At 34.7% G+C, this 26,396-nt stretch overlaps 1 long non-coding RNA gene across 1 annotated transcript; it reads left to right on the top strand.

The window, feature by feature from the left end:
- The first annotated feature begins 1,004 nt into the window (after window positions 1-1,004).
- Window positions 1,005-25,073, top strand: LOC129058717 (uncharacterized). The gene is made up of 4 exons (XR_008524040.1): window positions 1,005-1,174; window positions 17,817-17,937; window positions 23,687-23,751; window positions 24,757-25,073. It is a non-coding gene; the product is annotated as an uncharacterized LOC129058717 (long non-coding RNA).
- The last annotated feature ends 1,323 nt before the right edge of the window (window positions 25,074-26,396 follow it).

Below are 26,396 nucleotides of genomic sequence, written 5' to 3'. Positions count from 1 at the left end.
CATGGTAACTTTCTGATTGCATTTCAACCTCACTATTGTGTATGTCAGTTCAATACCTTTAATAGCCCTGCCTCTGTGTTCATCTGAAGCTACTGTTGGTACCTGGGGTTTCACTCTTTGGTCTTCTAGTTTTACATCAGAAGCGAGGGTTTACCAAAAGTTCCTGACCCATCCCTGGTTGCAGCATTTCCTTGTTTCCTCAAGTAAGTCAGAGCCCTGTGAGAGGAATTGCTCTGAAGGGTAGGGGCTGAGGCTCAAGTGTTTTAGTAATAGGTTTGGGGTAAGCTGGACATGTCCTTCGTGACTAGTCCAAGCACCTTAGGAGTGGGGATCTGAACAAGATAGGCAACACGGTAGAATAGGGAAAGAATTATTCTGGAAGCAACCTAGGCAACTTAATACCTAGCCTCTCTGACCCTCAGTCTTCTCCCCTCATCAAAAATACTCATGCAGAAACAATAATGCCCACCCTAGTTACATCACTGTTATCATGGTGATCCAATTTCATCATGCATGGTAAAATCCTTTTAAACTCTTAAGCACTTCACAAATTATCAGCTTTCATTGATATGAATTCCCTGAACACTATTAAGCTGTTTGTCCCAACACTGTGGCTGTGGAACTAGCTTCCTTGAGTCCAGTTACACAACCATCTTTCTCCATCTATTGTACTCAACACCAGCTACTACAAAGGTGGCGTAGGATATCTATGGATATCTATGATAAGAAGGTTGCTATCTACTGCCCCATACCGTATTTCCTGATTAAAACAAAAACCCATTTGTGATCTTTTTTTTTCCTTCATTCTTCACTCTGTGAAGTTTTTTTGTGATAATTTGATCCTGGTTTTGTAGAAAGAGTTATCTCAAGGTGTTTCTCTTGCAGGAAAAGTGTCAAGACATCTGTGGATGAGTGCTGATATAGTCGCTGGCAACCTGTCTCCATTTCCTGGTTGGTCTATTGTTTACCTAATTGCCAGTAATAATATTTCATTGTGTAAAGAATGTTGGCACCAGGGGCCCAAGTTCCAGTTTATTGATGGCTCCGAGCTTATGAATTGATGCCCTCAGCAGGTTACTGCCCTGATGAATGGCAATTACTGTGGCTCCCACAGAGGCAATTGTAGCCAGAGCATTTACTCCTTTCAAATAATTGCCCCTGAGAAGCTGAACAGGTAATTGTAACATCTGAAAACCATGCTTTTGGCTCAGAATCAAAGAGTATTAATCTCCATAACAGAGGTGTTTTGGAATGACCCAAAAGAGTTGTTAAAGAATGGTCTCTGGAGTGTTTAATTTTAAGAATTGGAGAAACCTTAGTAAGAGCCCCCCTCCCTAACGCAAATTAAAATGCTGTAAAGACACCCAGATAACAGTTAGGGGTGCCCACCTTTTGATGTTGTAATATTCTATAGTGATTGGTTGGTTTTAAACTATGTAGCTATCAGTACTTCTCCTTAAAATGCTTCAAACACCTTGCTGTAGCCAGTCTAACCTACCCATTAACCCCCAAAGTGTTATGTGCTTATTCTCACCCAGAATATTTGTTCATACTACTCTTTAAAACCATTCAATAAATGTATGCTATGAAAAATAACAAAAAAGTAGAATTATTTGGAATATAATTTAATTTTACACTATGATTTAGATGAGTTTAACAAATTTCTAAAGCCTCTTCAATGCAGATTGTGCTAAAATCTTGGAGTCATACATGTCTTCTACAGACTCAAAGGATTATCAATGTTTGATTTCTGTTTATTTTGGTGCCATGGGAGAAATGAGAAATAATCACATAGTATAGCATCTTTGCTTAAATTTTACTTTTAGGAAGAATATTGCACACAATGAGAGAGCACATAAGGAGACTAACTCATGATGGTTTGGGAAAAAATGAAAGTAAAAGGGTTAACAGAAAATACTATAAGTATAGAGTCACACCTGCAGCTTTAAGGTCTTTTGTGTGGAATAAGGTTCAGACATCTTTAAGAATGACATTAGAGGAAAGGAAGAAAATTTTTAAAAGGGGAAAAGATTTTCAAAACAAATGAGGATATAGAAAGATCATAAACTAGCTTTAAATTCTAAAATACATGATGTTTAAACTTTTTTTTTTCAAATTGTTAGAAATAAGGTCAGTGTACTGAAGAGAGAACTGCCAGGTATGTTCTCCTGTAAAGCCAATCAAAGCATCATCATTCAAAGTGCCAGGGATTTAAAAAATATTTTAGTATCATCATATTTCAGACTGATTAGTAATGCCAAGAGGAGTGAGTAGAAGACTTCAGAGTAAATTATGAATCAGTTCAGAAACACTCAACAATTAGAACAAAAACTATGAAAAAGTGATCATGAACTTAGATAAATATGGGATAAAATTGTGAACATGAATAAAATGAAATACATAGTAATTTTATAAATATATACATGCATGCACAATTAGAAGGACCTAAAGGATGCCAAGATAAAGACAGAGTTATTCATACAGCCATAGACATAAATTACCTTAATTTTTATTTACCTCTAGGTTTTAATACACAAGAGCCTCCTTCTTATATAATCATGGTCTTGTTCTGCCAATTAGATTATTTGAACTGAGAGGTCTATAGACTCATTGAACTGAACATGAATTTTAGACAGCATTTGTTCCAGGCATCTGTCTTAAGGCAGACAAACATCTGAACCAAGAATGACAAACGGGTATGAATTTAGAGGCCAATTTCAATCCATTTGTAGTGGACTGCCCAGAGCAATGCTTTGAGGTAGATTTTGAGGAAGGGGACCTGTGCCTCATTTATAATGTCTGCCACAATGCCATGCAGGAAACTTCTCTGGTCTAAATTGTTCAGGCCCAGGAATATCCCAGACACATATTGGGACAGAAGCTGGCTTGAGTGCCATGCATTTGTCCTTATTAGTTTAAACTATTTAGTGTTAAAGAAGATAGAATACAGACATTCAATCACTAGGTACTCTGGAGTATAATTACAAAGTACAGGTGTATTTAAACTGGATTTTCTTTCACCGAAATTATCTCTGATGTATTAGAGGATCTTAAAAAATTGGTTTCTATATCCTGAGGAAATCTAAAAGCTTTCAGGCTATAAGCTCCTTGCCCTTCATTTCTTTAAGATTTTGGAGATCTGCAAAAAGGTGGGAAAGGGCAGAGAGCAACAGTCATGTTCTGTAAGTGAATGGCGTCCATGTCAACGGCTATTCTTACACCATGCTCTTGTCATTTAGATGGCTACAACAGCCTGAGGCCTCTGCCTGCTCTATTATCTTTTTCCCCAACTAACTCTACCCACATGCTCATTTGAGCCGTGTAACCATAATGGAAATCATAGTCAGTTATCCTAATTGCAAACTATTTATACCTGATAGTCATGCAGCATAAAAAGAATTATTTATATTAAAGATGTGTCCAATTCACTTTGTGGTATGCTTTATACGATCACAATAAACTGTTGATTCCAGACCTTTTTCCATAGAGGCTCAGCTCTTTGGCATGGTCTCCTACCATAATTTAAAGCAATCAGAAGACATTAAAATCCTCCATTGAATCCTCTGACCTTGAATGATTTTCCTCTCTTCCAAAGGCTTGTTCAGTCCTTCTGTGTCCTTTCTTTGGTCTTTGCTTTCCACTTTCGCCCTAATGCATTCATTCATAAATTCAGCAAACATTCACTGATAATTACCTTTAACCAGTTAGGAAATATGTGCCAGTCACTGCAATAGGTACTTTCTGTTTTTTCTCTTGGTTCTTCATAGCATTCAAAAGATTTCAGAATTACTATCCTCATGTTATGGTTGAAGGAATTGAGGATTAGAGATGTTGAATAACTTGCTCAACATCATGCAGCTAGGAAACACTCAGTTTGGGATGGGAGTTTAGCTATCTTCTTTCCAGTGATTTCCCTCCCTCCCTCCCTCCCTCCCTCCTCCTCTCCCCCCCAACCCCCCACTTCCCTCCCTTCCTCCTTTCTTTCCTTCCTCCTTCCTTCCTTCCTTCCTTCCTTTTTTGGAGACAGAGTTTCACGCTTGTTGCCCAGGCTGGAGTGCAATGGTGTGATCTCAGCTCACTCCAACCTCTGCCTCCCAGGCTCAAGTGATTCTCCTGCCTCAGCCTCCCAAGTAACTGAAATTAGAGGCGTGTGCAACCACACCCAGTTAATTTTGTATTTGTAGTAGAGATGGGGTTTCACCATGTTGGTCAGGCTGGTCTTGAACTCTTGACCTCAAGTGATCCACCCATCTCAGCCTCCCAAAGTGCTGGAATTACAAGCATGAGCCACTGTGCCCTGCTTCAGTGATTCTCTTTCACTTGCAAATCACTGCTTAATACTGTGACACGTGTAATAATAAGACATTATCTAAATTTTTATGGAACTTGCAAATTACAAACATATCTAATTCATTGCCTAACTTTTTCATGTCCTATATCTATTCAATCACATGGTTGCATCCTCTTCCCCATCACTACTGCCACTAATATGGTCCTGCCCTTGTCACCTCATACTTTGTATCAAAAATTTCTTCACTAACATCCTAGACTCTTTGGCATTTTCCCTTACACATAATCTGCATGCAAAGTTTTCTTTCTGCTTAAAGACCTAATGTAGTACTTTAACTGGTTTATATGAAATCCCATGAGTAAATACAAAGGAAAATATGTAATTTATAGTTTATTTCACATATTATTTATTAGTTTATATTACATCTGTTCATTCAACAAGTAATCTTTGTATTTGTAGTCATTATTAGTCTCTGTCAGAGATATAAAGAAAAATCGAATTTGGTTTTTTGGGCCAGAACACTCTTGGGGAAAAGTGAGAATTTAAGGTCTGGACACCAAGAGCTATGATTCAAAGAAAATAATAGTCTTGCAATCAGAGAGTTTCAGACTAAGAATTCATGAAAGGAAACAGATGAATCAATCAGGAATCATCAAGGAAGAGGAAGCATTTGGGATAGACCTTGAAGAAATACATTTCAGGCTCGTGCAAATAGAGGAGGCTGAGAATGCATTGTAAAGACGCAGCCAGTGTAACTGTATGAGATGTTGGGGAATGCCACGCCGGCCAGCATCACTGGAGTTCTGGGGGCACATAGCATATTCTGCTCTGACAGCTCTGTGCTCTGCTCTTGGATACTCTTGGTGGAAGTCAGTGTTTCTCTTTGTTTTTATAACACTTCACCTAGTGAACTCTGCTTATTCAGTTTCTGGAGTTTCCTTAAAATAATTTGTTTTTCATTTTTCTTTTACCATACCTAAGGCCTTTTCTATACTCTGAAAAGTTTGATTCTATTTGGCCTAGTAAAATTGTCACCAAATCTGTGTGCCAGTTGTCTTCCCAGTTGGATTAGAGTCTCTTCAAGGATCAGGAAAGCATTCTTCTAATCTCACATAAAACAGAGCTGAGAGCTGAACACATAGCAGGCACTCAATAAACTCGGGATGCTTTATTAGGTCTTTAGTTAGGTATGTATGAAACAGTACACAGAAAATGTAGCTGAAAAATGTTAAATGACTATTTCAGATTAGTCTTGAATTGTTAGCTATGGAAAAAAGTAAACATCAATTTTAAAAAGGATACCACCAGATAATTCTTGGCACATACTGCTTCTATTAAAGATATTTGTTCAATCAAAAACACTCATGTTGGATGAATATTGTGGTATGTATCTGGTTTTGAAGATCTGTCTTAGGAAAATACCAGGAAAGGAAAAACCTTAGTTACTTCAGTTTTAAAGCACCATTCTCAAGCTGGTGTTCATATCTCATTAACTAATTAGACTGGGTCGTATGCTTTTTCACCAGAATTATTTTTACAAATATAGAGAAGTCTATTTCCTTTTCCCCACTGAAGTTCAACTTTACCTATTCATGTAACCACCAGATTAAAATTCATAATCTAAAACTCCTGTGTAATTTAAACAAATTCTGTTATTAAAATCTGCCTATGGGATCACCTTGGCAGAATTAAACTCAATCTGTTAAAAGAATAACTTATAGGAGAACTAGCAGAAAAGTTGAGAACCCCAAATATGTACACACAACATTAATATACACTGAATTGACATGCAACTGGTGAGTTTCATAAGCTCTATTATGTAAGAAGATTAAAGGAAGAAACTTGCATTATTTCCCTCATTTCTACTTCAACTTGGTTCTACGTGGGGATAGGGAGGGTTTGTTGAGTCAATGACACTAAAGCTGGATATCAAAGGCTAAGCAGGATTTTCCCAGGGAGAGAGGGTCACATTAGGTGAAGTAAGTGAAAGTTCAGAATGCAGGTTCAAAAGTCAACAGGATTCTATCGATTACATTGTATAAACTGTGGACTAAGTGTTGTGGGGAAATAATGATGACTAGAAAGTGTCTCCCCATCATAATCCAGTAGAAAAAAACATTTAAATAATTCCATTATGAAACATATAAATGGAATGAGACCAATATAGGAAGGTTTTCCAGATAGAATGGGATTTGACCTAGACCTTGAAAGGAGAGTAAGAATCTGGGAGGTGGTTTGAGGAGGAAAGGGCCTTTCTGGTGAGGAAAGAGTGTGAGTGTACATATGCCACCATGACAGGAAAGTGGTGCTCTGGTTGCAAACTCGGGAAGCAGGGGTTTAATGACAGTGAAAGCTGGAATGGTAGTTTGGAGTTGAATGACAGAGTTCTTTGAATTATGGATCAAGCACCTTGAAGATTGAGTAAAGGAGAGAGTGTCATAATTTGATTTCTGTCTTGAGTTTAGAGTATAAGCCGAGTTAAGAGATTCTGGGGAATTATACATAAAGATTAATTGTCACTGTAGGAAGGACACAGGAAAAAATTGTGTCTAATGTCAGGAGAAGTGGCTGAAGATGAAGCTTGGGAAAATCTTTCATACTAAGAAAGAGAAAAAATAGAGAAACCAAGAAACATTAAGAAAGAGACTGCAGAGAGACAGAGATACATGTTCTTGTACACCAAGTCTTAAAAAGAAACAAAACGAAACAAAAAACACACACATTCAGACACATCACCAGGGAACTTGTGGCACTTTGGCTTGTTGGATCTTATCAAAGATTCAGCATATGTGCTATGCAACTCTCTGAGCGGGAGGCGATACAGGACCTATCCTATGGGATATAAGCCCCACAACGCTAATCTTCCACTTTCTCTTTCACCATCTTATCTAACCCAAAGTTCACTTAGTCTATGAGTCTACAGAGTCACTCTCTAAAAACTCCTCATATGTCATTTTGTAACTTAAACCAAATGGGATAATTCTGTACTACAGTTTTCAGAGTCTTTCCTAATGGCATTTACTTATCAATATGAGGAGAAAGAAATGACTAGAATGGCATTCTAAAGGGTCCTGAAAGAGACTTTTTTAGATCCATACAAAATAATGATCCAAAAAATCTGCTTGTCTTTTTTTTTCTTTTCTTTCTTTTCTTTTTTTTTTTTTTTTTTTTTTTGAGACAGGGTCTTCCCTTCCTCTGTTGCCCAGGCTAGAGTGCAGTGGTGCAGTCATAGCTCACTGCGGCCCTCAACTCCTGGGCTCAAGCAATCCTCCTGTGTTAGTCTTCCAAGTAGCTAGGACTACAGGTGCCTGCCACCATTCCTGGCTAAAATTTTATTTTTTGCAAATATGTGGTCTTGCTGTGTTGCTCAGGCTGATCTTGAACTCCTGGGTTTAAGGGATCCTCCTACTTTGTTCTCCCTAACTGCTGGGATTACAGGCATCAGCCACCACACCCAGCCCCAAAAATCTATTCTTTAGGGTACTTTATTATTAAACAAATAATTAATTTAGAACACCTTTCTGTAAAGTTTTTTCCAAACATTTACCCATTTATTGGCCTAAAATAGTTCACATTACTTTGTATTTTTTCAGTAACTGTGGGATTGTAAAAACATCATTGTCACTTTGATTCCTGATACTGGTTATTAAAACTCTCCCTCTCTCTTGATCAGTGTTGCCATATTGCTATTAATTCTATAGTAAAAATAATTAATATTTGTTTTTGTTTAATTTTTCTATTATAGAATTGTTTTTATTTTATTAACTCCTACTGCCATAATATAATTTCTTTTCTTTTACTTTCTTTGGGATTCTAGTTCTTTTTTTTCTAATGTTTTGAGATTGGTAAATACTTTTTCAACCTTTCTTCTTTTCTAACATGAAACTAAGCATATATATTTTCTAAGCATGCACTTAGCTTCTGTGTTTTAAAGTTTTGATATTTATATTTGATAATCATTAAATTAATTTTCTTTCTAATTTCCACTGTGATTTCTTCTTTGATGCATAGGTTATATAAAAGTATATCGCTAATTTTAAAATATTTGGGAACATAAAACCATTTTTTATTATTGATTTGTAGTTTTATGCTACTGTGGCTAATGAACATATTTTGAATGGTTCCAGTTTTCTAGTTTAATTAAGATTTGCTTTGTGACACAACATATGCTCAATTTTGATCAGTGTCTCAAGGGCATTTGTAAAGAATATGTCTTCTGTAGGTGTTGGATATGATGTTTTACATATGCCGTTTAGGTCAAATTTGTTCGTCATGTTATCAATTCTTCTATACCCTTATTGATTTTTTTGTGTATTTGCTTTTTTTTGAGATGCAGTATTGTTCTGTTGTGCAGGCTATAGTGCAATGATGCGATCTCAACTCACTGCTACCTCTGCATCTCGGGTTCAAATGATTCTCCTGCCTCATTCTCCTGAGTAGCTGGGACTACAGGCATGTGCCACCTTGCCTGGCTAATTTTTTTTTTTTTTTGAAAAGATGTGGTTTCACCATGTTGCCCATGCTGGTCTTGAACTCTAGAGCTTAAAAGATCCATTCACCCCAGCCTCTCAAATTGCTGGATTACAGGTGTGAGCCACTGCGCCCAGCCTCCATTTGCTGTTGTCAGTTTTAGATTGAAGAATATTAAAGCAATTGTAGATAGTTAATATTTTTTCTAGTTCTATCAGTTTTGCTTCTATTAGGTAGAAACATACTTAGAATTTGAACATTAAAAAATTCCTATTTTAGTTCTGGTAGTGATTCTTACATTCAAGTCTACTTTGTCTGATGTTAGTATAGCTATACAAGGTTCCTTTAGTTTATGTTTGCAAGATATAAATTTCTTTTCCTTCAACTTTTAGCTTTTTTTATCTTTAAAATGTGCCTCTTATAGATAGTCATAATTTTTATTGTTGCTTTTCTTTAAAATTCAGCCTGATAATCTTTTTCTTTTTTATAGCATATACTTCATTTTACTTTAATATATTTTCTTATATATTTAGTTTTAAATCTACCATCTAACTATTGTTATATTTGTTACAACATTTCTGCATGCCTTTTCCTTTTCTCTTGTCTTAATTTATCTTCCATTAGCTTGTTAATTATTCATTTTTCTACTGTCTTAGTGGTTACTCTATATAATAAAAATTTGTTCTTTTAAAACACAATCCAATATCAATTGGTATTGTTTCACCCTTCCCCCCAAATGCAAGAAACAGAATACTTTAACTTCATTTATCATCTTCATGCCTTTTACATTATCTTATTATTGTCATATATTTTAATTTTACATGTTTTAAATTCAATAAGACATTATATTTCATGTTTTTATAAATCAATATTTCCTTAGAAATATTGCACTCATCTTTGCATTCATCTTTACCCTTTCCATGGTTGATTATTCTTTCTCACATTTTCATGCTTTCTCTGGAATCATTTTCTCTATCTGAGGAGCTCCCTCTAGTATTGCCTTTAGTGTGGGTCTGTTGATGATACATTCTCTCAGGTTCTGCTTATAATAAAATGTTATTATTTCTCATTTTTTGAAGCATATTTTCTCAAGATGTAGAATTCTCAGTTGGCAGTTATATTTTTTTCCAGTACATTGAAAATATTATCCCATTATCTTCTGATCTTCATCACTGCCGATCAGTCTTATTGTTATTAATTTGTAGGAAATATGTCTATCTTGGTTTGAAGTTTTACTGTGATGAGCCTAAGTGTGGTTTATTTTATGTTTTGGAGTTCATAGTACTTCTGACTCTATTTAATGACTTTCCTGTTAGGATTTAGAAAATTATCTCTCCTTTCTTTCTAGGACATCTGTTAAAGAAAAAAACTATTCAATGATACTTGAAGGTAAGGGAGACATTATTCAGGACCATTGGGATAGGTATGGGAACCACTGCAAGGGAGTCTTGCAATAAGGGAGTAACATTGAACTCAGATCCAGATACAGCATGGGCCACTGGGAATTTTTAGCCAAGGACCAGTGGAAGGATCAGTGGATGGAAAATTACCAAGAGGAAACATCAACAGTAAGGAATATTAAGGTATATTCTTAATAAACTTACCTAAGGGGATTCTTACTAAAGACAGGTCAAGGGGATCAGACATCATGTGGAGGATGGTGAAGGATGAAGAACCTGATCTGATATAAAGGATAATTAGATATTGAGGATGAGGGGTCTTGGCTAAACTTACTTAGCCAGGGTTCTTTTGCTAAAACTGGGTTTTATGAGGAAGTGCACAGATGGGCCTAGGAGAAGATTCAGAAGCCTGACTAGTTTGACTAAGCAAAATTCTCTCTCACACTAATTACAACTTTGGTAGCTTTGTTTATTTACCCCCTACCGCATCCTAAATTTCCTTTATGTAGCTTTCTGGAGTTTTGTTTGTTTACTTTTATCCCTTTTTTCTCTCCATGATTCAGTTTGTATATAATTTTTTTGTGACCTGTATTCCAGTTCAATAATCTCCTCAGCTGTGTCTTGGTTAATGCTTACCTCATCTATTGTGTTCTTAATTTCAGTTATCACATTTTTTATTTCTAAAATTTTTATTTTATTGTTTTGTGGCTCTCAGTTCTATGCTGAAGTCCTCTATCTTATCAACTAATTTCTTGAATAAATAAATTATGGTTGTTTTAATGTCCATGTCTGATAATTACTATATCCGCATTTCTTCAGGGTTTGCTTTTCTTGTCTGTTTTTTTCTCTTGGTTTTGGACCATGTGCTCTTTCAGACAGTTAAAGTAGAAATAGGTTATTCTAAACCAGTCAGATGGGCTTTAGTCTTTGTGAGGGCCAGTCTAATTCCATTTTACCCCATACTTAAAGTGTGGCCCTTTAGGGAAGCCCAATTGAAAGCTTGGGGTCTTTTCTAGGGTTTCTTGTTGATGAGTCCTAAACTCCAATTATTGCTACCCAGTCCTTCCAAAGATCTATTTAACTACTCTGCCTCTTCGCTTTTGCTCATGAATCAGTAAACGGTGGAGGGAAAATGGTGCAGGACATTGGGCTCCTCTTTCTACTTCTGTCTAACCCTGTGTCTTGGATATTTTGACCTTTGTAATCGTCACTGCCTTAATAGCTCCCCAATTCTTAAACACAAAAATTTTCTATTATCTATCTATCTATCTATCTATCTATCTATCTATCTATCTATCTGTCTATCTATCTATCCAGCTACCTACCTATCTATCTGGGCGGTGGAGAAGAGAGAGAGATGCATTTGTGTGTATGTGTGTGTCTATGTGTTGCCCAGTTTTTTTTCTTTTGGTGGGAGGGTTCCTCTGCAATATACTAGCCTACCATTACCAGAAGATGAAAATGCCTGTTATAAACTCTTAAACATTCACCATTTGTTAAATAAATTTTTTTCTCTAAGAACAGTTAGCAAGAAACCCTGAAATGCAATCCTGAACTGTAAATTGTGTTAATAAAATTTGTTACCAAAAACAGAAATTAGGAAAGAAAATGAGGGAGAGAGGGAAGAGAGGATAAATGATTTTACCAGATAAACTGGAGAAAGCAAAAGAGGAAGAGGAAGAAGAAAAAGAGGAGATACCAAGGAAGAGTTGAGACAACAGATCATTACGGATCTCCAGATAGGTTTCATCTTGAGGCTGTATCTCCACTTTTCTGATTTTTTATATCCTATATCTTTCTTGTATTTGTCACTTCCTGTCTCTTCAACTAAACTGTCTGAAAAGTTCATGGCCAGCCCAGTTACTGGATGCAACCCAACATTCTTTATTCAGATTCTTTTGGGCTGTAGATATAACACATGTATGGCCTGCACTTGTATGTACTCCAGCTGAGACTGAACTTTCTCCTTTTTTCCTTCTCTACCTGTGATCCTCTTTCAGGACTTTCTTGGTGTTCTTGACCATCTGACTGATATCCAGATTTGTCTGTATTCTGACAAGACAGAGCGGCTCAACTAACTTCAGAACAACATCATAGGTGCCAATACAAAGTAGACCAGATACACTGTCCAAAATACCCCTCCAAGGTTATTCCAAACCTAAAACTAAGCCAGGAGTTTTTCCAAAAATATATCACTATATTTTGTCTTGGGTGTTACTTCCCTACTTGGCAAGCTAGGGCTAGAAAGATTGGAACAGAGATTTCCTGTTAGCCTCTCTTATATTCTTTTTTTTTCATATTATATATATATACATATATATATATCTTTTACTTGTACCGTCTTTACTATGACACAGTTGCCACAGCTTTCACAATGATTTATAGCCTATCAGAATTTAGTGAAAGATCTACATTTTGTCTCCTATCTTCCTCAAAATTGTTTCAGTCAAACCGTTCTCTTCATACTAAACAAATGTTTTTGTGTGCATAAATAATCGACTGAAAGAGTATTTTATTTTATATTTCTACTTTCATATTGTAGGTCACAGAACTCTCTAACTATACATGTTTTCTCTTTTTCTTAACCTAGTGTAGTCAAACCCATCCTTTGGGGTCATCTCAAATCTTGATGCCCCTGTGTTTTTTTTTATTTTTTAATATTTATTGTGACTAATCAAAAATTTTCCTTAACTAATACCAAAACCATTTTATGTAAAGATGCCTTGCCTCCAGAAATTGATGGAAACTCCTTTGTAGCAGGAAAAACATCCTTTCCTTGTAATACCTATGTTGTTGACATATTTATAGTACACAAAGGATTGCTACCTATTTAGTATTATCTCTCTTAAACCTCAAAGAACAGAGTAAAGTGGGAAAGTGCCCTTATTACAGTTTTAAACATGATGGAACTGAAATGTAGGGAGGATAAGTGATTTGCTCAAGATCATACCCTTATTAAGTGGAAAAGCCAGGATTGAGCTAAACATTCTTATGTTAAAGTCTCTGACCTTTCTACTATAGCATACTGTTTTCTGCTTTTAAAATTCCTTTCAGCCTTCAACAAAGTCCTTCACAAGTCATAAGGGATCAACAAAAGAATAAATGAATAGATGTATGCTTTTGTCCACTTGCCACTTATATATTTATTTAGAAATAGGCCTAATTGGTATTTGCTTCAGAGTAAAAGAAGAATTCTTCTGCAATTGTGGAATACATATAAAGATATATGAGCATTAGTCAATGCAAGGAATGACTAATAACAATTAAAAGTCTCAATGCAAAATAGGAATTCTGTGGTGTTATGTCCATGTTTCTAAGTTCGGAATTAAGCTATTCTCAGCACCTGGCTAAATAGGCTCACTTAGATAGGCCAAGTTCTAATCTCGTGCCTTAACTGTCTTATCTTATTTAGATACATTAATAGGTTCTGCCTTGTGCGTGAGTATGCTTTTAACATCAGAAACACATACAGATAACACAGCCAAACTAACAGTATGATCATCTTCCCTTCCCTGACCCAGCTCTCTTGAAGATACTGTGAAGCATTTTGAGTCAGTTTATATTGTAGGAAATCACTTTTTTTTTTTTTGGCAGTCTGACAGGCCGAGACCAGATCTTCCAGCAACTGGCTTCTTTAGTTCCTGGAAGGTTTTGAAAATGTTAGACTATCTGTGCATTGTGCATTGCCTTTCTCACATGTCAGTAAAGATTGCAATGTATTATCACCACCACTAATTTACTTTTCTGACCGAGAAACATATACCTTAAAAAAATGAGAAAAGAAAAAGAAATCTTAGTGATAGCTTCTTGAACACTTCAGGCATTACTGTAAATTAGCTTTTGTGCTAGAACAGTCTGTTTGGTGCCAGGAACAATTCAAAAGGCTTACAATACTACAAAGGTAAGGTTTTAACACAATGTAGTCTAGACAGAAATTGTGCAACAATACAGTAAACTCATTATTGTAAAATTAAAAAAAATTAAATAAATAATGCAAAATTGTTTTTATTTACCTCTTGGTGCTAGATCCTGCCCCCTAAACTGGGTATTTTTTACTGACATTTCCTCTATTCCAGAATATTTGTTTCAGGTAACTCTCCTGGCCATAGACAGTGATTAAAAAAAAAAGAATTGAGGCTGCAGTTTAACTTGTGTCCAAATTCAGATTGGCCATCATCTCCACAGCTCGGCTCTGTCATGGCCAGTTCTTCAATGTACCTGTGTTGGGGAATGTAGGTCTACAACCCTGCCAAGACGAGGGCCAATTGTTTTATAAATTGGCAGGCCTAGAGCAGTGCTACAAGTCAGAACAGTGTCCTAGCAACCAAGTGACTCACTTATTAAATTATCTCATTATTCTCTTACTCCAAATTGGGAGAAAGCTCATAATTTCCTTCCAATACATTTTCCCGTCACAATTCAGTTTCTTTTATAATTACGTGCAGGGAAAGAGGTTTTCACTGTGGTGGTGGGTTTCTTTTCCTTACCATTTAGGGTCTTTTAAATTAGAATATATTCTTCTTAAGTATATATGTATATACACATATATGCACACATACATATATAAATTAAAACTTCGTTTGTTGCTTCCTTTAATCTCTATATTTTAGAAATATACATTTTTTTCTGTTAGTTTAGGACCAGTTCCAACTTTGAATCCCCAATTTAGATTACATGCTCTGAAACTAACTCCAAACATTTACTGAGTTTGAAGGTCACAGTGCTATTGATTGATTTCTACTTATAATGTATGTTGTCCTAACATGAGTTGTGCTTTTTTTCTATAACATTGGGCTAAGTCCAAAAATGCAAGGATCAAAGCATCTGGACTTGTTGCTTTCATGTTTGGCATATAAAGGGGCTGGCAGTCACCATTGTGGTCTTGGCTGGGCCCTACTTGTTTTCATTCTCTGATGTGAAACAGTTGGGAATCACAGACCCTCCAACAGTTAGAGTGGACTCAATAAAAATTGGCTTAATAATCTGCCAAGCATTTGAAAGTGCCAGTCTCCAGTTTTTCAACAGTTATTGGCCATGACATCTTCTTTCTTTCTTTCTTTCTTTTTTAGAAAAGAATTTGCTGTGAAATTAGTTTTGAGATCAACATTTGAAATAAGTAAACTATTCATCACAGTAAACCAACTCTACCATCTTTGATCTCATTTTATTTGTTATTTTACATGTTTCATTTTTCTTATATGATGGCTTCTTTTATCCATTTGTTTATCTGTTCTTTAAAAAATCAATATGATACATAACAAATAATGCACAGAGTGCCCACATTTGATAATTCTATTTAAAGTTATCTAATTTTAAAAAGTTATCTAGTTATCTTAAAGTTTCTTGTTACTTATACATAAAATGTTCTATATTAAATATTAAAATTCAATTCCAATAAAAGTATTGAACATAACTATAAAGCACTATATTAGATGTGAACACATATTTTCATTAGGGTAAGAAATTTTCCAGATTTCTTTTACATTCAACTCTAGGGAAATGTACTTTTTTACCTTGAATTTTGTTGCCATGAATACTATTTAGAAAGGTGGAGCTGTTAGCTAGGGCTTATAAATATTTTTATTATTTAGGTATTTCATTGGCTTTGAATATAGTTTTATATTTATCACCATTTTTACCTTTCTCTACAGCCTTGTTTTTCATCAAAAGATAGTTACAATTAACATGCATTTTAAATGAATTGTTAAGATCTTCCAAGAAAAGGCTATACTAGCATAAGTTTAATAGTATTGGTGGTGGTTACAGGGAGCTAAATTGGGAAAGCATATTAATATTTTTGCAACTAAACTAGAGCCCTTATTTGAATTTGAACTGTTACTGTACCCATTGCAATTAGACCAAGAGAAGCAATAATTAGCTTAAAAATCAGAAATAAATTATCATTATTTGCTAATGACATATTTGTTTCCCTGGGAAGTTTAAGAAAATGAATTAAAAGGCTTCACAAACAATAAATGCATTTAGTAAGTTTGTTTGGGATATGTTACTATATCAAAATCACCTGCCATCCTGTATCAAAACAATTATAAGAGGTAAAAGGGATACTGCATTTACAATAGGGACAAAAGTGAAATGGAGTAAGATAGCAGGAAATGCATAAGACCTATAAGAAAAAAATCAGGAGATACTACTAAAGAAACAAAATAATATTTAAGTGGAAATGCATATAATATATTTTTAGTAAGACACAACCTCTTAAAGATTTTCCTTAGTGTATATATTTAGTGCTAAATTTACAAGACAAGGATGTTTTTTGGAAGTGGATATGCTGTTTCTAAAGTTAATGTATAAAAATAGACAAGTAAGTAGAGCAAGAACAATTCTGAAAGATGACGATAATAAGGAAAGAGCAAGCCCAATATTAAAACATATTATAGTGGTACAATAATTAAAACAGCATAGTGGCACATGGATGGACAAACTGATTAATACAATAGACTGAAAGGGCCATAAATAGATTCAGATATATACAGGCCTTTAGTATATGATGAAGGTGGCATTAGAAATAGTGGAGGTAAAGCGTTTATTCAATAAATATGTTGGAACAACTGAGTAAACATTTGGTAGAAAATGAAGTTGAATCCTTACCTCACATTTGGCTACATCAAAATGAATTCCAAAATGGATCAAACTTTTCAATCCATAGGAGAATGTTTTTATAATCTGAGTGAGAAAAGTGTTTGCAGGTCAGATGTGAATCTAGAAGCCATTTAAAAAAATAAATTCAATTGCACAAATGCTATAGAATTCTGCATGGATTAAAAAAGGAAAAAAGTAAGAGATAAACTAAAAGCTAGGGAATCTGTAAATGACATAAAATTATAGGCATTATTTTAATAATATTTGAATATTTCATTTGAATAATTAAGTAATAAGGAATCCAATGAAATTTGGGCGCAAGATGCCAAAGACTGCGAAAAGGGAAAATAAATAGCTCTATAGCAAATGAAAATATTTCAACCTTATTTGTAATGCAAGAAATTTAAGTTAAAACTATATTGAGATATGATTTTTTACCTTCAGTTTAGAAAACAAAACCTAAAAGTTTGATATATTACATTAATAAGGGTGTGGAAAAACCTGCTTTTTCATGAATTGATGTCAATAAAGTGGAATTTTCTATAAGTAATTTGACAACGCCTAAGCTTTTTACATGTATGTGCCCTTTAGCCAAGCAATTCAGCTTCTAGGAATTTATCATGCATATATGGTGGCTCCTGCATAGAATGATATGTATCTGAATATCTATTGTGAAATATTCTTTATTGGAAGCATTAAAACAACCTAACTGGACTTTAATGAAAGCCTAGAAAGAAATTATATCACATCTATAAAATAGAATATTACGCTTCTATAAAAGGATGAAGCATAAATTAGGAATTTTATTTTTCTAATGTAAAAGTAGTCTAGAGCTACCACTGTGATGCCATTCTACCAGCAAGGATTCAGGCTTCTTCCGTCTTTCTGTCATTCTCACGTGTGGTTTACTCCCTACTTATTGCAAGACGGCTTTTCCATTCCCAACATTTTATTGATATTTCAACCCGAGAGAATTAGATTGTACATTTTTCAATCTTCCAGATAACATTCCTGAAAGAACCAATAATCAATTTCTGCTTCCCTCTCATTGGCAGAACTGCATTGAACAGCCATCCAAATGGAAAGGTACCTTGGAACTGTTATGTTTTAGTTGGGCACATTTCTACCCTGAAAAGAACAGACTTCCATCATAAAGAAGAGATTGTTAAGGAGTGGGTAAGAAAAAATAGATGTGTGTATATGTTTGAGTGTGTAGGGGATATCTACAAGGAGGAATAAGAAACCAGTGGTCTGAGTTTTCTCTTAGGAGGAAAACTGGGGTTTACTAATTAAAGATGTACTTTTTGCTATATAACCTTATAACTTTGGATATTTTTATTAACATAGATGTACATATTTTGGGAGTACATGTGATATTTTGGAGCATGTATATAATGTATAATAATCAAATCAGAGTAATTGGGATATCCATTGCCCTCAGACATTTATCTTTTCTTTGTGTTGAAAACATTTTCTAGCTACTTTGAAACATACAAGAAAATATTGTTAACTATAATTTCCCTACTGTGTTATCAAATACTAGAACTTATTTCTTCTATTTAGCTTTATTTTTTTAGCCATTAACTAACCTCTCTTCATTTCTCCCACCCCCCTTTCCTCCTCAGTCTTTGGTAGCGACCATTTTACTGTCTAACTTAGTGAGATCTACTTTTTTAGCTTCCACATATGAAGGAGAACATGCAATATTTGTCTTTCCATGCGTGGCTTATTTCACTTAACATAATGACTTCCAGTTCCATCCATGTTGCTGCAAGTGACAGGATTTCATTCTTCTTTTATGGCTGAATAATATTCTGTTGTGTATATATGCCACATTTTCTTTGTCCATTTACCCACTGATGGACACTTACATTGACTGCATGTCTTGGCTATTGTAAATAGTATTGTAATAAACACAGAATGCAGATATGTCTTCAATATACTGATCTCCTTTATTTTGGAAAGATACCCAGGAATAGGACTGCTGGATCATATAGTAGTTGTACTTTCAGTTTTTTGAGGAACTTCCATACTATTTTCAATAGTGATTGTAGTAGTTTACATTCCCCTCAACAGTGTACAAATGTTCCTCTTTCTCCACATCCCCATCAGCCTGTTATCTTTTGTCTTGTTAACAGTAGCCGTTCTAACTAGGGTGAGATGATATCTCACTGTGGTTTTAATTTGCATTTCTCTGATGACTAATGATGTTGAGCATGTTTTTTATATACTCATTGGCCATGTGTATGTCTTCTTTTGAGAAATGTCTATTCAGATATTTTGCCCATTACTAAATTGAATTATTTGTGGGGTTTTTTGTTTTTTTTTTTTTTGCTATTGAGTTGAGTTTTATGTATATTCTGGTTACTATTCCCCTGTCAGCTTGCTAGTTTGCAAATATTTTCCTCCATTATATAGGTTTTCTCTTTACTTTGTTAATTCTTTCCTTGCTGTGCAGAATCATTTTAGCTTGGTGTAGTTCCATTTGCCTATTTTTGCTTTTATTGCCTGTGTTTTTGAGATCTTAGTCAAAAATCTTTGCTCAGATCAATATCCTGGAGTGTTTCCCCAATATTTTCTTCTAGTAGTTTTATAGTCTTAGGTCTTACCTTTAAGTGTTTAATCTTTCAAGTTGATTTTTGTATACAGTAAAATATGGGTATCTAATTTTATTCTTCTGAATATGGACAACCAGTTTTGTCAGAACCATTTGTTAAAGAGACTGTATTTTCCCCAATGTATGTTCTTGGTGCCTTTGTCAAATGTAAGTTTGCTGTAAGTGCATAGATTTATTTCTAGGTTTTCTATTTTGTTCCATTGGTCTATGTGTCTGTTTTTAAGCTAGTATCATGCTGTTTTGGTTACTATTGCTTTGCAGTACAATTTGAAATCATATAGTGTGATACCTCCAGCTTTGTTCTTTTTGCTCAGTATTGCTTTAACTATTTAGATAATTTTGTGGTTCCATACTGAAAAATGAATTTAGTAAAGTTGCAGGATACAAAATCAACATAAAAATCAGTATGCTACGAGTAATCCTGAAAAAGAAATCAAGAAAGCAATCCCATTTACAACAGCTACAAATAAAATACGTAGGAATCAGTTTAACTAAAGCAGTAAAAGATCTCTACAAGGAAAAATACTCCCCAAAGCCATCTATTGATTCAGTGCAGTCCCTATAAAAACACCAATGACATTCTTCACAGGAATAGAAAACACAATCCTAATCTTATAATAATCTTTGAATTTTATAGCTCATGCATGTATGACTTATTACCAAAATATTTTCAATCAAAAATTTGCATTACCTTTAAAATGCTTTTCAATGAAATTCTTCAAAATTTCTAATTCACATAATTCCTTTAATCAAATTCTCTAATATTGAAAGGATAATTTCTACCATACGATTGGCACCATTATGAAAATCCATTAACTTTCTTTCATGGACAGCAGGATTTCCCATCATATCAGCTGCCTAGTGCACCCAACCAGTCTGTTCCTCAGAATGAAAACGACACAATATTCCATGTCCTGCTTCTTAAGGGGTTGCCTGCAAATAATGGAATTTGAAAAAGTTATGTGTTTGAAAGCTAGAAGTCAGATCTACTGCATGAAGATCTACAGCATGCAGGAGTTTACATTTAACACAGTTCAACATTTTACACAGTTGACTATTTCATAGTCTTATGATTTTTCTTCTTAAATATATATTAAACTTGAAGAATATCCTATATCAGTTGAATACTGCTTGTATATGAAGTTTTAGAAACCTTTGTAAATCAACAATATATTAAAATTCCCACTTCCTTTGTAAATTAAATATGACATTTCCAATAAACAGGTGAGGTAACTAAAAAAAAATTAAAGACATTTGATTTACTCCAAGGCTTTCGAAACGCTAAAAGCAACAGCCTAAAAAGTAACCAAGTTGTTAGTTGGTTGTTCAGAAAGGTTGTCTTTAAGCCCTGGCCAGAATATGCAAGTCTTGCAGTTTTCCAAACCATTAACCATATCAGTAACACAGATACACAGAGAAGAATGTTGAAGCCAAAAGGAACTGAATGTGTTCTTTGTGCTCCCTTATTGTGCGTCCTTCACCAGCAAGGCTGTGTCTTACACATTTCAACCTTTAAGATGTTCACTAAGTTTCCCCTTCCTTTATCCCAAAGCTGCTAAGGAGGGTCTTGAGGAGGAAAAGGGTGACAATAACGCTAGTGTGTAGCATCAAGCCAAAGAATGAAGCAGCTAAATAGTAATTGTAACCTGTATATATTTGTACACTAATACTGCTGCTTCTATAGCAAACATTTTGGAATTCATTTCAGAATACTTTATTAGGTAAAAATTTTAGGGTTGGAAACTTCTTTTACTATTTCTTGAAAGCATCTGCAAACTTTCAGGTTTTCACTATTTGCACATATAATCTTAAAAAACTAAGAGGGGTGCCTCTATGAGGGAGCATATGTGAGACATGGGGAACATAGGGAGGGGTCTGGGGAGAGAGGGGGAGAGAGGAGGAAAGAAAACAATGTTAGGTTATACAAGTCTTGTATCCTTAAAGACAACTTGGAGACATGGAAACCATATGTGAACTTTTAGCTAATAAAATAAAATGCCAAAATGTGGTGGCTAAAGCTATTGCACCCAAAATGTAATTGGACATATGCTCATTTACTTGCTTATAATCAAAACATTAAAAAACTGTTTTGAACTCAGGCTAGGTGTAAGTATTGGACTAACTTAATTTATGTAATTATCTCACATGGAAAGAATGCATTGGTGCCATGGTGTTATTATTGTATTATGAAAAGTAAACAATGTATAAGCTGGAATAGATAATACTTAAACAAAACCAAAAAGTTCCTATTGCCCATGTTGAAAAAAAGGAAAACAACTTATTAATTTCACACTGAAGCTATTTTCCGATGAATGTGCTATTTGGCTAGCATGCTTGCTGTAGGTTTATCATGTTCATGCAAATGAATGTCAGTCTGTTTTGATAATCAATGCAAACTTCTATTCTTCAATCAAAAATAACAGCTTTTACTAGTCTGCTGAAATTGCCAGCATGTCAGGCTTTGGTTGCTAAACTCAGTTTATACACTGCGTGAATCTGGATTTCACATGTGAATTCATTCAAGAATATCAAAATAGTATTGGGCTTCCCCTACCCAAAGGCTCTTTTTAGTTAGTTCTTGTATTTATCTTCATTTATTGATTTCTTTGCTCATTCATTGGTTGATTTATTAAACATGTAGAAAAGCACAGTTATTAAAAATGCAATTGAATCCTGAAGTAGCTCATATATACCAGAATTTATTAAGGTTTAAATATAGAAGAAAGAGCAAAAGTATATTGAGTTTTTTTTTTAATTTAAGCAATTATGAAGAAAGATAAAAAATTTGACTTAATCTAGAATAAAGAACTATGTATATGTTTTTATTATTTCAGAAGCCATTTGAATAGGAACTTGAGACCAGATGACAGAATTAAATGGAATAAATTAAAAATCAATTTTCCTTACTCAAAACAAAGCAGTATAAGAAACTAAACACAAATGACATACGTAGGGAATATTTGTAAAGCAACTTTTCACCCTATGGAAGAGAACATCATCCAAACTGAGTAACAATGGCAGGACTTGGCAACCCTGTGATTCACATAACTCATTATGTGAATCATACATAATGATTTCACAACTGAATTACCTTTTGCTATATGTATCTAAATACATGCTTAGTAAGAAAGTCACAAAATATCTATCTGTGTATAATTAAGAATTTATCGAAAACTTATTCTATATTTAAGATACAAAGAATTATCTTAGGTAAAGTTTATTGCAAAAACATTTTTGGACAAGGTAAATTTGAAGTTAGATTAATAAGATTCCATTGGTGAGGAGAACACATCCCAGACATGTGATCGATATAAGCAAAGTCTCAGAGACTAAGAAAACAGGGTAAGATTGGAAAAAGGAATACTAGTGGGCTGAAGAGAGTTGATCACATTAGGAGATAATGTTGAAAATCAAGGAATATTTTAAGGAACTCCAAAGAAAAAATTATTAAATTGAAATCTGAAAATAAGTATAGCTGATTTCATACTTTAAAATCTGTACTGAAGTTTTAAAACTAATTAAGCAGTTATTATGGTTATATTTTTACATGCTGAAGTGAGATAAGTAAGATGAGGCTAATAGAAGGCATATAGACATCCCTATAGCTAATTTTTTAGTTTTATATTCAAGATGGACTAGAGCAGGGACTTTCCATGAAATGATTAAGGCTTGGTATTGGTGACTATTGTGTAACCACTGAGTCAGAATTGTGCCCTCATAGTGTCTAGAGCATAGAAACTCAACCACTGAAAGGTTAATTGACTGATTGAAAAAAATATGAATCCAAAAATCATTAGGGGAAATGAATCATAAAGTCATATCAATTTACAGCAAAGCAAAATATGGCAGAATAGTAGTAAAAAGTAAAAACACCTTTACTTATTTTTCCCTTTCTATGAGAGAAAATCATATCATAAATAGTAGAGGGGAAAAGAAAAGACCGTTATCTTATGCCTTTACTAACTCTAGAACATCTTTCTAAATTTCCTAAGTTTATGCTCAGTATTCAGATGGGAATGGACCTTCCTAAACCAGTGACCAGTGTAGCTATCAGCTCTACAAATTCTCAAAGCTTATTAATCTTTTAGCAGATTAAAGGTTTCTAATTCTTGCTTAAAGTTCCAGAAATAAACCTTTAAAAAATCACAAACATATATATTTAAATATACAAATAATATATATTATAAACCCAGGTGATCCTTGAACAATACAAGTTTGAACTGTACAAGTCCACATATGTAAGGATTTCCTTCTGTTTCTGCCACCTCTTAGAAAACCCAACCTCTCCAACCTCCTTCTCCCCCTCAGCTTACTTAATGCGAAGGCAACAATGGTGAAGACTTTTGTGATAATCCACTTCCACTTAATAAATAGTAAGTATATTTCCTCTTCCTTATGCTTTTCTTAATAACATTTTCTTTTCTCTAGCTTACTCTATTGTTAAAAATATGGTATACAGTAAACATAACATACAAAATATGTGATAATCAAATGTTTATGTCATCAGTAAGGCTCCTGGTCAACAGTTCAACAGTAAGTCAATTAGTAATTACGTTTTCGCAGAGTCAAAATTTATATGCAGATTTTCAACTGTGCAAGGGGTTGGTGCCCCTAACTCCCAAAAATTTTTCAAGAATCAACTATATATATTGAAATCTCTCATTTAATTGGTATCTAATTAAACTAAAGAGTTTCTGCACAGCAAAAGAAACTATCATCAGAGTCAACAGACAACCAACGGAATGGGAGAAAAATTTTGCAATCTATCCATCTGACAAAGGTTTAATATCCAGAGTCTACAAGGAACTTAAACAAATGTACAAGAAAAAAACCAAACAATCCCATTAAAAAGTGTACAAAGAACATGAACAGACACTTCTTAAAAGAAGACATACATGTGGCCAAGAAACATATCCAAAAGACTCAACATCACTGATCATTAGAGAAATGCAAATCAAAACGACGATGAGATACCATCTCACGCCAGTCAGAATGGCGATTATTAAAAAGTCAAAAGCCAACAGATGCTAACAAGATTGGGGAGAAAAAGGAACATTTTTACACTGTTGGTGGGAGTGTAAATTAATTAATAGTACAATCATCATGGAAGAGAGCGTGGTGATATCTCAAAGACCTACAGTCAGAAATACCATTTGACCCAGCAATCTCATTACTGGGTATATACCCAAAGGAATATAAATCATTCTATTATAAAGATACATGCACACATATGTTCACTGCAGCACTATTCACAATAGCAAAGACATGGAATCAACCTAAACACCCATGAATGGTAGACTGGATAAAGAAAATGTGGTACATATACAGCACGGAATATTATGCAGCCATAAAAATAAACAATATCATATCCTCTACAGGGACATGGATGAAGTTGGAAGACATCATCCTGAGAAAAGTAACACAGGAACAGAAAATCAAACACCACATGTTCTCATTTATAAATGGGAGCTGAATTATGAGAACACTTGGACACATGACAGGGAACAATATACATTGGGGCCTGTTGGGTGGAGGGTTGGGGAAGAGAGAGCATTAGGAAGAACAACTAATGGATTATGGGCTTAATAGCTAGGTGATGGGATGATCTGTGCATCAAACCACCATGCCACATGTTTACCTATGTAACAAAACTGCACATCCTGCACATGTACCCCTGAACTTAAAATAAAAGTTGAAGAAAATAAAATAAAACTCTGATTTATTAAACGCTAATTACATGCCAGGAAATGCATTAAGTGACTTAATCACAGAATAATGGTTAAAAATATAAGCTTTAGAGCCAAATTGCCTAGATTCAGACTCTAACCTTGTTATTGCTAACTTGGTTACTTTGACCAGGTATCCTTTCCTTTAGTTTCCTCACCTTTGTACAATCTAAATAATAATATTTGCTTTATGCTCCATAGGATTGTTGTGAAAATTAATTGAGACATCACAGACAACGTGCTTAGAATAGTGGCCAGCATAGAATAAGTACTCAATACAAGTTAATTCTCACAGCACTACACAAATGTGAAAATGGAAACTCATAGATTTTAATAACTTTGTCTAAGTTCACCTATCTAGTTACTAGTAGAGCTGAGATTTTAACACAGGTACAACTGGCTAGTCTGTCTTCACAGTGTTTCATTACTATTCAAAACTCAGACCTCTGCCTTATTCTTCAATTGGCCTACCAGGTGCTGGTACCAAACCCAGTCAGCCTCACAGAGCACCATCTCCTTCCCGCCCCAAAACTGTCAAACATTCCTTACTCTCCGCTGACCTCTGCAGAATTCAGTGAACCTAAGCTACAGTTCCAAAAAGTCAGCTCATTCATTAAAGAAAAAAAAGTTTCAGTTTCTTCAGAAAAGCCAGAATGGCTCTTCAGTTTGTTTGTTTGCTTAGGATCATGTAGCTCTCCAAGAAAAACATTTAAGATTTTGGAGAGTAGTTGACTTTCAGTGTTGAAAAAAAAAATGACATGATAACTGGACAGAGTTGGATCCAGAGCAGGCAACAGCATATAAAACCAAGAGACACTTCAACCATTCTGTTAAAGTTAGAAAAATCCATTACCAAGTTGTAGAAGGAAAACAACTTGCGGAAATATCATCTAGGGCCGAACGTTTCCAATCAGTGGTACTCCATTCATTATATGCTTGAGTGGTTCCAGGAACAACAGAAGACTGTGCAGTGTTACAATGCCAAGGACAAGAAAGGCAACTCAGCCTGTCGGGCTGACTTCCCCTCACAGCAATCTGAATGTTTCAGGCTTCTCTTCCTTTGCCCGGATCAGTTAGTCACTTGGGAAGTGAAGTCGTAGCCAAGGACTCCTTTCTCAAACAAATCTCCTTGCTCTCTTGTGGACCATCTGCTGCTTCTATAGTCTTCAGGCCTAGCACACATGGTGCCCTATTTGAAAGGGGCAAGCATGGCATTTCAATCCTTCCTCATTTGACTTTCCCTTAAATCCTTAGATTAAGAGCTTTCATCAGCTGACCACCATTTTTTACAG

The sequence above is a fragment of the Pongo abelii genome, chromosome 2 (genome assembly GCF_028885655.2).
Source record: "Pongo abelii isolate AG06213 chromosome 2, NHGRI_mPonAbe1-v2.0_pri, whole genome shotgun sequence".
NCBI classification, from domain to species: domain Eukaryota; kingdom Metazoa; phylum Chordata; class Mammalia; order Primates; family Hominidae; genus Pongo; species Pongo abelii.
The sequence above is the reverse complement of the archived record's forward strand: the minus strand, read 5'-3'. Positions and strand labels throughout refer to the sequence as shown.